The sequence below is a fragment of the Pelodiscus sinensis genome, chromosome 6 (assembly GCF_052426305.1).
Source record: "Pelodiscus sinensis isolate ZL-2025 chromosome 6, ASM5242630v1, whole genome shotgun sequence".
NCBI lineage: Eukaryota > Metazoa > Chordata > Testudines > Trionychidae > Pelodiscus > Pelodiscus sinensis.
In genome coordinates this window covers 44,341-59,667 of record NC_143057.1, presented here as the reverse complement: position 1 = coordinate 59,667, position 15,327 = coordinate 44,341, and the positions used below count along the sequence as shown (strand labels likewise).

General features: G+C 50.0%; 1 long non-coding RNA gene across 1 annotated transcript; it reads left to right on the top strand.

The window, feature by feature from the left end:
* Positions 1-444: 444 nt before the first annotated feature.
* Positions 445-12,231, top strand: LOC149524103 (uncharacterized). Its single transcript, XR_016349813.1, has 2 exons — positions 445-1,215; positions 7,978-12,231. It is a non-coding gene; the product is annotated as an uncharacterized LOC149524103 (long non-coding RNA).
* Positions 12,232-15,327: the final 3,096 nt, after the last annotated feature.

Below are 15,327 nucleotides of genomic sequence, written 5' to 3'. Positions count from 1 at the left end.
TGGATCGAGAACTGGTTAAAAGATAGGAAACAAAGGGTAGGAATAAATGGTAAATTTTCAGAATGGAGACGGGTAACTAGTGATGTCCCCCAAGGGTCAGTCCTGGGACCAATCCTTTTCAACTTATTCATAAATGATCTGGAGAAAGGGGTAAGCAGTGAGGTGGTAAAGTTTGCGGATGATACCAAACTGTTTAGGATCGTCAAGACAGAAGCAGACTGTGAGGGACTCCAAAAAGATCTCACCAAACGGAGTGATTGGGCAACAAAATGGCAAATGAAATGTAATATGGATAAGTGTAAAGTAATGCACATCGGGAAAAATAACCCCAGCTATACGTACAGTATGACGGGGGCTAATTTGGCTATGACAAATCAGGAAAGAGATCTTGGAGTTATCGTGGACAGTTCTCTGAAAACTTCCACACAGTGTGCAGCGGCGGTTAAAAAGGCAAATAGGATGCTAGGAATTATTAGGAAAGGGATAGAAAATAAGACCCAGAATATCTTACTGCCCCTGTATAAAACTATGGTACGCCCACATCTTGAATACTGTTGAGAAAGTAGAAAGGATTATACTGTAAGAGAAAGATGAATTATGCTGTAATAATTGAATAAGTGAAAGGAATACTGTTGGTCTCTGAACAGGAAGGAGAAAAGTATGTTAATGTTGTTTGTAGGTATGCAGATCAGAGTGCTAGCCAGAGTTAATAGGAAAAGGAACATTAGGTGTTAGGGAGAAAGCAATTGAGATGGACGGGAGATATGGACTGTGTGCTTGATGTGGAAATGAAGATACTTGACTAGCCTCCCACTAATTATGTGACGTTTTGCCCCTCTTTTAATCCTGTTAATTTTGGCTTTCTTTTGACTGTATAAATCAAGGGGTTTGAACCTTGAATGGCACTCACATTTTCTGAGTGCATTTAGCAGAGCAGCTTTGCTAATAAAGAGAGCGGTCTGACAAATCTGAGTCCTTTCTGACTTTGACAATTTGGAGGTCCCACCGAGATGGCAACCGTCTTCGCTGGAACTGTGTGATCCCTGACTGTCTTGCAGGATGACCGTGGTAGCCGGCACCTGCGCATTTGGCCGGAGCGGTTCTCTGCCAGAATGGAAAGGTGCACAACCACAGCGAAGTCTACGCCATCGAACCTGTTGGTTCCCGCTCTGTTCTGGTAGGGATCCCGGGATCTAACATCAGGACTCTGATCAGGTAATTATTTCTATGTTTTGTCCGGACTGAGGACTGTCTTGTCTCTGTGTCTATCCGTCTTCCCTGTGGTGTGAGTGAGTCTGGGAGCCATCCCTGTCCGGGGACTGGCTGACCAAGGGGCTCCTGTCCCCGCAGTCTGTGTGACTGGAATCTGCACAATTGCAGCCGCACCGCACCTTGGATAAAATCCTTGGAGTGAACGCAAGGGCGATTGAGGCAGTAGCCTGTGGGCTTCTTTTGTGTGTTGCACTGGGCACCGCTCTGACGAACCCGAATTTTCTCCTTGTGTGATTGGTGTATGAAGTCCTCCTGTATGGGTAAGCAGACGTCTAAGCAGGGATAGTTCCCTAAAGCGACCCCGGCTCAGTTTATATATTTTAGAAAGGGTCCAGACCCCTGTACATTTCTGGAAAAATGATCTAGATTGACTCTGGGGATCCCAAAACTCAGTGGCCACTGTTAGGATCTTGGAACAAAGACCAAGTGGACGTCTTAAAAGACAAACTTGGCCTTCCCAAAACTGAATTGGCTAGAGGAGAGGTAGATTGCTTCATGCAGTGGTGGGACGAGGCAAATCTTAGATGGACTGAATCGAAGCTCGCCTCCCTTAAAAATTCTAATTATAAGTAAAAAGCTTTATTGGAAACCTCCTCTCCCACCACCAGACCGAGCGCTTCCCTTTACCCCGTCCTCCGAGAAGACTCAGACCGGTCCCACTTGGAGCTATAAACCCTGGACCCACACGGCGCTCCACTCAATTGTAAAAGGTTTTCCAAAGCCCCAGGAAAACCCTACCAAATTTGCAGAGGAATTTTTGCTAGTGCGCAATGCCTATGAATCCTCTGAAGCAGACCTCCTGCAACTGTGTAAGCTACTTATAACCCCTAGCGAGCAAGAAAAAAAAAATGGCTCCTGATAGCAAATTGGCCCACCACTGAGCATCCTTCTAATTGACCAGACACTGGTCCTGACGCTGCCTACTGGAACAAATGTAAGAATCAAGCTAAGTGCCTGCATGAGGCCGTTCCCCAAGTATGGACTCCAAAAACCAACTGGACGGCCATACATTGCTGTAAACAGCAACAGAGAGAGAACCCAGGGAACTATCACACCCGACTGACTGATGCGGTTTTTTTTTTTCTGCAACATTCTGGTATACAGCGACCGGGTGGACAGGGTGCCCTGGCGCATGCGTTTGTTAATGGCCTCCTACCTGCTATTGGCAGTATGTTAAAGCCAATAAGTGTTGGATGGGAGGCCAAGACCATGGACAAATTGCAAGCAGTGGCAGAGCATTGCCACAGCACTCTAAAAGGGAAAGAGGAGCAGTCCTCACAAAAGCTAATGGCTCTGCAAATACAGCATTATTCAGGGCAGGGCAGACAGTACCGGGAACGGGGAGGGTACCAAGAACAGGGATGAGGTCGGAGAAGGGGTCATGGGACTGGGTTTTTGGGATTTAGAGGTTTCAGCTCCGGTCATATTCACCCTGCGGGAACAAGACATTATTGTCCCGTGTTCCAGTGCTGTAACACCCCTATCCTCCCAGTTCGAAAGGCTGATGGGAAATCATGGCTGTTTGTTCAGGATCTTCAAGCCATTAACTGCATTGTTGTACCCACCTTTCCTGTAGTCCCTAACCCAGCAACTATTCTGGCTTCTATCCCGCCAGATGCAACTCCTTTTACTGTTGTTGATCTGTGTTCTGCTTTCTTTTCTGTCCCGGTTCACCCTAAGTCCCAGTATCTTTTTGCCTTTTCTTACAAGGGGCAGCAGTACACATGGACCATGCTTCCCTAGGGGTACACAGAAAGCCCGTCTTACTTTTCCCAAGCATTAGCCAGAGACCTCGTTGACCTGGTCTTCCCCTCTGGGTCCACATTGGTCCAATATGTAAATGATCTACTCCTCTGTTCCCCTTCATTATCGGCCTCAGAAACCGGCTCTCTAGTGCTTCTCACTGCCCCCACCTTAGGGTTACCTAACTACTCTAAGCCTTTTACTCTTTTCTGCCACGAGCAATCTGGTTGTGCACTTGGGGCTCTTACTCAGGAGCATGGTGACAAAAATCATCCAGTGGCCTATTTCTCTGCCACCTTGGACCCTGTTGCCCAGGGTTTACCCCCCTGCCTGCGTGCTGTGGCTGCCGCGGCACGCCTAGTCGAAATGGCTGAGTCCCTTGTCCTCTGCTCTCCTCTTTCTCTCATGGTCCCCCGCTCTATAGAAACTCTCCTGCTACAACGTAATACAGCTCACCTTTCCTCCGCCCGCCTCACTAGGTACGAACTTTTCCTGCTTTCGGCTTCGCATATCACCATAAAGCGCTGTTCTCAGTTGAACCCTGCCACTCTCCTTCCTCTGTCTGATGACGGTGAACCCCACGACTGCCTTGCAGCTGTCTCTGCTGTCACCGTCCCGCGCCCCGACCTTTCTGATGTCCCCCTCTCTAACTCCGACCTTGTGTTAGTCACTGACGGTTCCTGTTTTAGAGATAGCCAAGGTCGTCTCCTTGCAGGATATGCTGCGGTATCGCTCTCTGAAACCCTAGAAGCTGCGCCGTTACCTTCTGTGACAGCGCAAGTCGCTGAACTAGTTGCCCTAACCCGCGCTTGCTTTCTGGCTGACGGGCACTCCGCCACCATTTATACTGATTCTCGTTACGCTTTTGGGGTTGTACATGACTTTGGCACCCTCTGGCAAGCTCGGGGTTTCCTTACCTCTGCTGGTGCCCCTATCAAGAATGGCCCCTACATTGCTGCTCTCCTGTATGCAAGTTTCTTCATATGGTTGATGGATTTCCATTCCAAACGGCTAAATGTAGTGCCTTGCATGTAGAATAGTGATAGAGATGTAGCCGTGTTAGTCTGGGGTAGTTGAAGCAAAATGCAGGACAATGTAGCACTTTAAAGACTAACAAGATGGTTTATTAGATGATGAGCTTTCGTGGGCCAGACCCACTTCCTCAGATCAAATAGTGGAAGAAAATAGTCACAACCATATATACCAAAGGATACAATTAAAAAAATGAACAAATATGAAAAGGACAAATCACATTGCAGAACAGAAGGAGGATGCGGGGGGGTGGGAATGGGGAGGAAGGAAGGTAAGTGTCTGTGAATTGCTGATATTAAAGGTAGGGAGAGTGGGATGTTTGTGAGTTAATGGTATTACAGGTGATAATTGGGGAAACTGTCTTAGTAATGGGTGAGAAAGTTCAAAGTCTTGTTAAGTCCCTGGTGGTAAGTGTCGAATTTTAACATGAATGACAGTTCAGAGGATTCCCTTTCAAGTGCAGATGTAAAAGGTCTTTGCAGCAGAATGCAGGTGGCTAAGTCATTTAGAGAGTGTCCTTTCTGGTTAAAGTGGCAAGAAACTGTTTTTTCTTTGTGATCTTGTCTGATATCTGTTTTGTGGGCATTAATCCTTTGGCGAAGTGTCTGAGATGTTTGTCCAATGTACATAGCAGACGGACACTTTCGGCACATGATAGCGTAGATTATATTTCTGGATGCGCAGGAATATGTGTTCTTGATCTTATAACTCACTTGGTTAGGTCCAATAATGGTATCAGCAGAATGAATATGTGGACAAAGCTGGCAACGGGGTTTGTTGCAAGGGAAGGTACCAGGGTTGGTATTAGTGTGGTATGTCCTGTGGTTGTTGGTAAGAATCATCTTGAGGTTAGGTGGTTGTCTATAGGAGATTATGGGTCTGTCTCCCAGAGCCTCTTTGAGTATGGTATCCTGTTCCAATATTGGCTGTAGTTTATTGATAATGTGTTGGACAGGTTTTAGTTGGGGGTTGTAGGTGATGACAAGTGGTGTTCTATTGTTGGTTTTCTTGGGTCTGTCTTGAAGTAGATGGTTTCTAGGTATTCGTCTGGCTCTTTCAATTTGCTTTTTTGTTTCTCTGGGTGGGTAGTTGAGATTTATAAATGCTTGGTAGAGATCCTGAAGCTTCTGGTCTCTGTCAGTGGAGTTAGAGCAGATGCGGTTGTATCGAAGGGCTTGGCTATAGACGATGGATCGTGTGGTGTGTTCTGGATGGGAGCTGGATGCATGTAGGTAACTGTATGAGTCAGTGGGTTTTCTGTAGAGAGTGGTGTCTAATTTTCCATTGTTGATTTGTACGGTGGTGTCCAGGAAGTGGATCTCTCGTGTAGAATGGTCCAGGCTGAGGTTGATGGTGGGGTGTGGGTTGTTGAAATCTCTGTGGAATATCTCCAGTGTTTCTTGGCCATGTGTCCAGATCATAAAGATGTCATCGATGTACCGTAGGTAGAGGAGGGGTGAAAGGGGACGGGAGTTGAGGAAAGATTGTTCTAGGTCAGCCATAAAGATGTTAGCTTACTGTGGGGCCATGCGTGTACCCATGGCTGTGCCGCTGATCTGGAGGTATAAGTTGTTCTCAAACCGGAAATAATTGTGGGTGAGAACAAAGTTACATAGGTCTGCTATCAGGTTGGCAGTAGTGTCCTCTGGGATAGTGTTTCTAATTGCTTGTAATCCGTCTTCATGTGGGATGTTGGTATATAGAGCTTCTACATCCATGGTGGCAAGGATGGTATTATTGGGGAGCTTATCGATGTTTTGTAGTTTCCTTAGGAAGTCAGTGGTGTCTCGGAGATAGCTGGGGGTATTGGTTACGAAGGGTTTGAGAAGAGTGTCTACATAGCTGGATAGACCAGTAGTGAGCGTGCCAATACCAGAGATGATGGGACGTCCGGGGTGCCCAGGTTTATGGATCTTGGGAAGTAGATAGAACAATCCTGGTCGGGGGTCAGAAGGTGATTCTGTGAGGATTTGTTCCCGAGTAGCTGTGGGAGGCTTTTAAGGAGACAGTGTAGTTTCTTTTGGTAGTCCAAGGTGGGATCAGAGGGGAGAGGTTTGTAAAATGTGGTGTTCGAGAGTTGTCTGGTTGCCTCCTGGTTATAGTCGGCCTTATTCATAATGACCACAGCACCCCCTTTGTCAGCTGGTTTGATTACAATGTCCAGGTTGTTTTTGAGACTCTGGATGGCATGGTGTTCAGCGCGGCTAAGATTGTGTGTCGCTTGTTGTCGTTTGCGAATAATGTCAGTCTGTGCGTTGTTGCGGAAGCTGTGTATATAGAAATCCAGATTGTAATTCCGACCGTCAGGGGGAGTCCACATAGAATTATTTTTCCTTTGGTGTTGGTAGGGGGGATCTGGTAGGTCAGATTGATGTTCAGTGGTGGTTTGGAAATATTCTCGGAGACGGAGGCGGCGAAAAAAAGCCTCAAGGTCACCACAAAATTGTATCCAGTTTGTGGGGGACGTGGGGCAGAAAGAGAGACCCCGGGACAAGACAGACTCTTCTGCTGTATTGAGTTTGTAGCTGGAGAGGTTAACAATATTATCCGGTGGGTTGAGGCAGTTGCTGTTGTAGCCAATGGTATGGAGCAGGTTAGAAAATTTATTGTCTTTTCTTTGTTGTAGGGAATAGAAGTGTGTATAGTAGATTTCTTGTCTGGTGGAACAAAAGTCTTGCAAGGTGTCAGTCGGTGTGGATGTTTGTCTTGAGATGAGACGATCTAAGTTAGAAATGTCATTCTTGATGGTATTCTGTTTCTTGTATAAAATACTTATCAGGTGGTTTCTTAATTTCTTGGATAGTGTGAGGCAGAGTCTTTCACTGTAGTCAGTGAAGTATGTTGATCTTAGTGGATTGTTCACTTTCAGTCCTTTGGGTACGATGCAGTTTTACTCCCATCTGCATTAGCTATTGTTAAGTGCCCTGGCCACTCCACAGCAGATGCTGATGTTGCTAAGGGTAATGCTGCCATAGAACCTTCCCCCGGTGCGTTTCTCGGTTCCCTTTCTGTTTCTGTACCACCGCCGTCCCTTTCTGACCTCACCCTGCTCCAAGACTCTGCCCCAGGAGCAGAAAAAGACTCCTGGGTCGCCCCGGGTTGCTCTCTATACCCCGATTCCCGTCGGTGCTCGCCTACTGGTACCTTTGTGGCCCCCTTTTCACTCTACCCCTCTCTGGCCGCCCTGCTTCACGATGTTTCGCATGTCGGAAAGGAGGGGATGGTCTCTGCTGTAACTAAGGCAGGATGGTGAGCCCCACATTTCAGCTGTTTTGCAGCCAGCCACTGTACCGCCTGTACCACTTGCCAAAGCTACAATGTTGGCAAACCTGTAAAGGTAGCTCAAGGGTTCTGGGGCCTGCCCCAAGCACCGTTCTTGCATTGGCAGCTTGATTTTGTACAAATGCCTAAGTGTCAACGATATGAATTTATTTTGGTTATGGTATGCTTATTTTCGGGTTGGATTGAAGCCTTTCCTTGTCGCAAAGCTGATTCACTGTCTGTTGCCAAATGTTTGTTAAATCATATTATGCCTGCAAAAGGAATTCCTGCCACTCTGTCCAGTGACCGGGGTACACATTTTACTGGACCACTTGTTCAGCACCTGGATCGTGTGTTACATGTCACACACCTGCTGCACTGTCCCTACCACCCACAGAGCGCAGGTGCAGTTGAAAAATGAAATGGTGTGATTAAAAAAATAAGCTTGCAAAAAATTTTGTGACTCTACAGGGTTAAGCTGGCCAGCAGCCTTACCGTTGGCTCTTATGGAAATTCAATCCACCCCATCCCAAAGACTTACATTAAGTCCTTTTGAAATTGAGAACAATGGCTACCATTACTCCAGTCTCAGACGTGAACTTGACTTGCAGTATACTCCTTCAGTACTGCAAGGGACTAATGCAAGCTGTAAGTCACTTCCATTCACAGGTTCGAGCTGCCTGGCCGACGGAACCCACCTCTGATGCCTGTCACGCTCTCGAGACAGATGATTGGGTCTACGTACGACACCACCATCAAACACGCCTTGGAACCCCGGTGGAAGGGCCCGCATCAGGTGCTGCTCAGTACCCAGACGGCTGTTAAGCTATCCGGCATCCCAGCATGGATACAGGCTTGGCAGTGTAAGAAGGCTCCACCCCCTGCGGACCAATCATCGCCTCAGGACCACGCAGAGTCAATTTTTACTCCAGAAGAAGACGTAGAGGAATAGCCTGCAATACCTTACAACCTACGTTCGCGTAAGGGTTGCCGGAAGCAGATGAGGACCAAAAGGAAGGCCCAGGAAGAAGCAGTAGTGAGCCTAGCGCCTGCTGCCTGGTGGACATAAAACCGTGACTGCGGTTCCCTCAGCTGAGGTTGCCAGAACCAAAAGGGTCTTGCCTCCAACATGTGCCTCTGGTGGGGCCTGTTCCTCCGCCACTGGTGTCTTAAGGTCTGGGGAATCCACAATGACAATTCTTTTATCCACCAGCAAGTATGGATCGCTCAGACCCTTAATATCTCTAATTGCTGGGTCTGCAGCCACATCCCAGCCCACTCGCAAGCTGGTTCCTGTCTTGGCAATCCCACTTAATTCCCCAGGCCTCACCGGAGGACCTCATCCGTTTAACAAGACATGGAACAGTAATGACACTTGGGAAGTAGTGGGAATCAATGTATCTAAATGGATAAGTGTGGAGGAGGGAAAAGGTCACTGGTGTTGGGTGTGGAATGGGACGGGGCTGAATCTGGGGAGGAGCAGTTGTCTAAGATCGGAGAATGAAATCACTCTCATGCTCCCCCTACAGCCACCCTAGTGAGAACAGTACAATCTTTCAATGCCATGCAAATAACACCACTCCCCGTAAGGAGAATCACCGTGTGAGAATCACTGCGGGACAAAAGCCAGTTAACTGGTCGGGTATCTGTTATCCGGCCCTACTCTTCCCACAATTCTGAGCGTTAGAGTCCTTCCCACGAGAACGCCTCCGTCATTTTAGGTGAAAAAGAAGGGACTTGTAAGATGCCCAACGGTATGTGAATCACATAAGCCCCTTAGCTTGGGAAGAGACTATTGGTGGTTCCTTTATCCCATTTGGGGGAGTAATACATCATGCAAAAAGACTTCTGAGCTTACAAGCAGTAGTTGAAATCATGGCAAATGAAACTGGAGACAGTTTAAGGGCCCTGGCCAAAGAAACAGGAGCGATCCGACAGGTGGCCCCTGTGGGGAAAATCCAATAACTCCAATTGTGTCTAAGGGGGGACTGTGCAGAAATCATAACTCTCTAAAAGAAAACTGCTGGAAGGGTTAAAAAGTTTTCCAGGCCTCTCTCCCTGTAACAGAGAGAAATCAAATTAGCTCTAATCAAAGACCCTTACAAATGACTCTCTCAAATTCATGGAGACTCCTAGTCTGTCACAATTTGTCATGTAAACCCTTATCTTTGTCACGGTTTGCCTTGTAGACTCCTCCACTCAAGTTCTCATGTGGCTTTGTGTACTGTAAAACTTACTTCTAGCACTCCTGGGGGGAACAGAAGTCTCAGAGTGCTTCTGCTGAGACTTTGAGATGTTAAAGAAGAACAATCCACAACTGAACTGTCTAAGCATTCTGTATATAGGATACCTGAATCTGTCTGTCAGGGCTGCTGCTTCACTCTTGGAAGTGACAGCCTGCATGCATGCATCATAAAGTTTTCCCTTCTAGGTTTCTCTCCTGCCTCACTGATTTGACCTCCGGCCTCGGAACCTTCTGGGGGCTCTGTACCCCAGGGGAGCGAGATTTCCCCCTTCACCCCCCAAAACCGTCAGGCATTGGCTATAGTTCTGGCAGCAAAAGGAGGGACCTGAGCTCTCATTGGCAAAGAATGTTGTGTGTGTATATATACCTGACAACACCAATGATGTAATAGATCGCGCTAGCCCCTTGGAACAGATTGCGTACCTTCCCCACGAAGAGCCAAGTTCCCTGTGGAAATGGCTAAGTAACTTGTCCAATTTCTCTGGGGTAGGAAACTGGTTGTTTCAGGGAGCCCTGACTATCCTATTTGGGATCTTAATGATTTTTGTATGTTTTCAGTTAATCTCCTGTTGTATCCAAAACTGTGCAAGACATGTCACACAGCTAGCCACCCCTCACCAGAGTGCTAATCTGATGATTTTAAATATCACTGATGAACAGGGAGACAAAGAACGGTTAATGTACGGAACCCAGTAATTGTTGGTCATAGGCATGGCTTGACCAAAAGGAGGGATTGTGAAGGTAGAAAGAATTATACTGTAAGAGAGAGATGAATTATGCTGTAATAATTGAATAAGTGAAAGCAATACTGTTGCTCTCTGAACAGGAAGAAGAAAAGTATGTTAATGTTGTTTCTAGGTATGCAGATCAGAGTGCTAGCCAGAGTTAATAGGAAAAAGAACATTAGGTGTTAGGGAGAAAGCAATTGAGATAACCAAGGAGACATGGACAGGGGATTGCTGTGTGCTTGATGTGGAAATGAAGATACTTGACTAGCCTCACACTAATTATGTGAAGTTTTGCCCCTCTTTTAATCCTGTTAATTTTGACTGTATAAATCAAGGGGTTTGAACCTTGTATGGCACTCACATTTTCTGAGTGCATTTAGCAGAGCAGCTTTGCTAATAAACAGAGCGGTCTGGCAAATCTGAGAGTCCTGTCTGACTTTGACACTGCGTACAGATGTGGTCTCCTCACCTCAAAAAAGATATTTTGGCCTTGGAAAGGGTTCAGAAAAGGGCAACTAAAATGATTAGGGGTTTGGAACGGGTCCCATATGAGGAGAGGTTAAAGCGACTGGGACTTTTCAGTTTAGAAAAGAGGAGACCGAGGGGGGATATGATAGAGGTCTATAAAATCATGAGTGGTGTGGAGAGGGCAGATAAAGAAAAGTTATTTATTAGTTCCCATAACAGAAGAACTAGAGGACACCAAATGAAATTAACGGGTAGCAGGTTTAAAACTAATAAAGTGTTTCACGCAGCGCGTAGTCAACCTGTGGAACTCCTTGCCAGAGGAGGCTGTGAAGGCTGGGACTATAACAGAGTTTAAAGAGAAGCTAGATAATTTCATGGAGGTCAGGTCCATAAAAGGCTATTAGCCACAGGATAGAAATGGTGTCCCTGGCCTCTGTTCATCAGAGGCTGGAGAAGGATGGCAGGAGACAAATCGCTTGATCATTGTCTTCGGTCCACCCTCTCCAGGGCACCTGGTGCTATGTTCTTATGTAGATGGTATCATGAGTCCACGAAAGCTCATGATCCTAGCTACATTGTTTGTTAGTCTATAAAGTGCTACCAGACCATTTGCTGTTGTTGTTTTTCTTTTATTTCCAGCTGCTATGAACTAGCATCCCGTGGCTACCTGTCACCCCTTCAGTCATGACAGCATTTTAGTGTTTAAGACGGTATTATCTAGGGTTATTTTTAGTTACTACTTATGCTTAAGGCCTTTTCCGCCTTGTGTCTTTATTTGGCTCGAGTACTGTCTTACAGGCTCATTGCATTATTGCCTTCGATATAAATTAAGCATCACCTAGCAAATAGTTAGTCCTGCAGGCACCAGTGCTAAGGGGGACTGGAAGTTCTTACTGTAGTCTCTAATCCAGCGTTTCTCAAACTGGGTCGCAAGCCCCAGGGGGGTCGTGAGCAATTTGGGGGGGGGGGTTGCAGCTGGATTGGGTTTTTCACTTGTGACCCCTCTCCCCTGGGCTGTGAAGAGCGGCAGGGCGGCGGAAGGCAGCTGCCAGCAAGCCGCACAGCGTGGCCGGGGCCATGGGACTTCAGGAGTGTGGCTCAGCTGCAGGAGGCAGCAAGGCAGCGGGAGAGTGGATGCGGAGCAGAAAAGAGGCACAGAGGAGAAAGAGATGAGGGAAAGGAGCCTGCAGGGGGGAGGGCGTTAAGGACTGCACGTGCCATGAAGGAACCCCAGGAGGGCAAGGAGTCTGGTGAGAAGGGGGGGAGGAAGCGACCCAGGGCAGTGAGGGTGGGTGGCCACACAAATTGGTTTAGCATTTTAGGGGGTGGTGGTATCACCAATGTTGAGAACCCCTGCTGTAATCCATGTTCCAGCAATCACTTACATGAGTTTAACATCACGTTTTTATGTATGTTTTACCCTAGAAATACTCAAGCCTTTTACTTTGGAAATAAATCTAAATGCCTGGTGTTCTGTTCATATTCTTTTGCACGGGTGTTGCAGTTTATTCATATTTAAGAGCTTCTGTTTTAATTTATTGCTCACCATTTTAGAGTTAGATGTTATCACTGACTTTTTAGCTGTTCTCTTCCCAGCACTTATCAGCTCAGCGGTATTGCTCGCTGCTGGCGGGTTAGGGGCTAAGCTCACCACACCAGATTTAGTGGTTTTCTCTAGGACTGTCAATGTACAGAGGACTACATGATTAACCAATAAGCCTCAAGTTATTGGTAAATCCTGTCGATTACACATCCTGTCTGAGGCAGCAAGGAGGGAGGAGGCGTTAGCTGATAAAAGCTGTCTTCCCACAGGTAAGTCAGCTTGTCACAAGAAGGGAGGTTCCAAAGAGGCTGCAGAAAGGCTGTTCTCAGTGGTGACAGATGGCAGAACAAGGAGCAAAGGTCTCAAGTTGCGGTGGGAGAGGTCCAGGTTGGATATTAGGAAAAACTATTTCCCTAGGCGGGTGGGGAAACACTGGGATGGGTTCCCTAGGGAGGCAGTGGAGTCTCCATCCCTAGAGGTGTTTAAGTGTCGGCTTGACACAGCCCTGGCCGGGTTGATTTAGTTGGGATTGGTCCTGCCTAGCGCAGGGGGCTGGACTTGACCTTCTGAGGTCTCTTCCAGCTCTGTGGTTCTAGGATTCTGAGAGAGCGTCTGCACTGGCATGTGCTTTTACGCAAGAGCATCCGTGCCAGTGTGGACGCTCTCTTGCGCAATAAACTCCGACGGCCGTTTTAACCGTCGGCCTTTCTTGCGCAAGAAATTCCTGTTACCTGTCCACACTGGCCTGTGCCGGAAGGGCTCTTGCGCAAGAGGCTTCTTCCTGAGCAGGAGCATCCTAGTTCTTGCGCCAGGAGCCCTGGTTGTACACAGGAGAAGGTCAGTTGCCTTGCGCAAGCACACACGGCCAGTGTAGACAGGCAGCAAGTTTCCGCGCAAGAGCGGCCGCTTTGGCGCGAGATGGCGCCAGTGCAGACACAGCCTCAGTGTTTTCAAACCGGACGCAGCCGAGGCAGCCCTCCCCCAACCCGCCTCACGCTGCCCCGCTGCACTTTGTAAGGCAGCAGCAGCATCTGCCTGTCCCACACAAGCCCGCTGGGCAGTTGGGTGTGTGTGTGGGGGGGGGTATTTGGTGGGGGGAGCTGACTGCTGGGGGTAGGGAGGAGCAGAGTGGGGGGGGTTGGGGAGGAGCAGACTGAATGAAGAGTTTGGTGGGGGGAGCAGAGTGGGGGGGTTGGGGAGGAGCAGACTGAATGAAGAGTTTGGTGGGGGAGCAGAGTGGGGGGGTTTGGTGGTGCTGGAGTAGACTGCAGGGGGGGTTGGGGTGGAGTAGAGTGCAGGGGGGGCAGAGTGGGGGAGTTTGGTGGGGGGCAGAATCGGGGGGTTGGGGTGGAGTAGAGTGCAGGGGGGCAGAGTGGTGGGGGGAGCTGTCTGCTGGGGGTAGGGAGGAGCAGAGTGGGGGGTTGGGGAGGAGCAGACTGAATGAAGAGTTTGGTGGGGGGAGCAGAGTGGGGGGGTTTGGTGGTGCTGGAGTAGACTGCAGGGGGGGTTGGGGTGGAGTAGAGTGCAGGGGGGCAGAGTGGGGAGTTGGGGGGCAGACTACAGGGGGGTTTGGTGGGGGGCAGAGTGGGGGGGTTCGGTGGTGCTGGAGTAGACTGCAGGGGGGTTGGGGTGGAGTAGAGTGCAGGGGGGGCAGAGTGGGGGTTTGGGGGGCAGACTACAGGGGGGTTTGGTGGTGCTGGAGTAGACTGCAGGGGGGGTTGGGGTGGAGTAGAGTGCGGGGGGGCAGAGTGGGGGGTTGGGGGGCAGACTACAGAGGGGTTTGGGGGGGCAGAGTGGGGGGTTGGGGGGCAGACTACAGGGGGGTTTGGGGGGGCTGGGGGGCAGAGTGGGGGGTTGGGGAGCAGACTACAGGGAGGTTTGGTGGGGGGCAGAGTGGGGGGTTGGGGGGCCGACTACAGGGAGGTTTGGTGGGGGGCAGAGTGGGGGGTTGGGGGACAGAGTGGGGGGTTTGGGGGGCACTACAGGGAGGTTTGGTGGGGGGCAGAGTGCGGGGTTGGGGGGCAGAGTGGGGGGTTTGGGGGCAGACTACAGGGGGGTTTGGTGGGGGGAGCAGAGTGGGGGGGTTGGGGAGGAGCAGACTGAATGAAGAGTTTGGTGGGGGAGCAGAGTGGGGGGGTTTGGTGGTGCTGGAGTAGACTGCAGGGGGGGTTGGGGTGGAGTAGAGTGCAGGGGGGGCAGAGTGGGGGAGTTTGGTGGGGGGCAGAGTGGGGGGGTTGGGGTGGAGTAGAGTGCAGGGGGGCAGAGTGGTGGGGGAGCTGACTGCTGGGGGTAGGGAGGAGCTGACTGCTGGGGGTAGGGAGGAGCAGACTGAATGAAGAGTTTGGTGGGGGAGCAGAGTGGGGGGGTTTGGTGGTGCTGGAGTAGACTGCAGGGGGGGTTGGGGTGGAGTAGAGTGCAGGGGGGGCAGAGTGGGGGGTTGGGGGGCAGACTACAGGGGGGCGTTTGGGGGGTGGGGGGAGCAGAGTGGGGGGGTTTGGTGGGGGAGCAGAGTGGGGGGGTTTGGTGGTGCTGGAGTAGACTGCGGGGGGTTGGGGTGGAGTAGAGTGGGGGGGGCAGAGTGGGGGGTTGGGGGGCAGACTACAGGGGGGTTTGGTGGGGGGCAGAGTGGGGGGGGGGGCAGAGTGGGGGGGGGTGGGGGGTGGGGGGCAGACTACAGGGGGGTTTGGTGGGGGGGCAGAGTGGGGGGTTGGGGGGCAGACTACAGGGGGTTTGGTGGGGGGGCAGAGTGGGGGGTTGGGGGGCAGAGTGGGGGGTTGGGGGGTCCTGACGCCACAGGACAAGCCGGCTGGGCAGTTTTGGGGGGGGGTCTCTGAGGCGGGGGGGGCGAGGGGAGCAGGGAAAGTAGCCGCGGTGGCTTGTGGGAAACGTTCCGTGCCCCAATCCGCAGCTCCCATGGGCTGTTCGATTGGGCGGGAGCAGCGGAAGTGACATCACAATCCAGCCGCTGATCCAGGGGTTGGTCTCGCGCGGTGTCACGCCCAGCGTGAGCGATGCATCCTGGGAGTTGTAGTTCC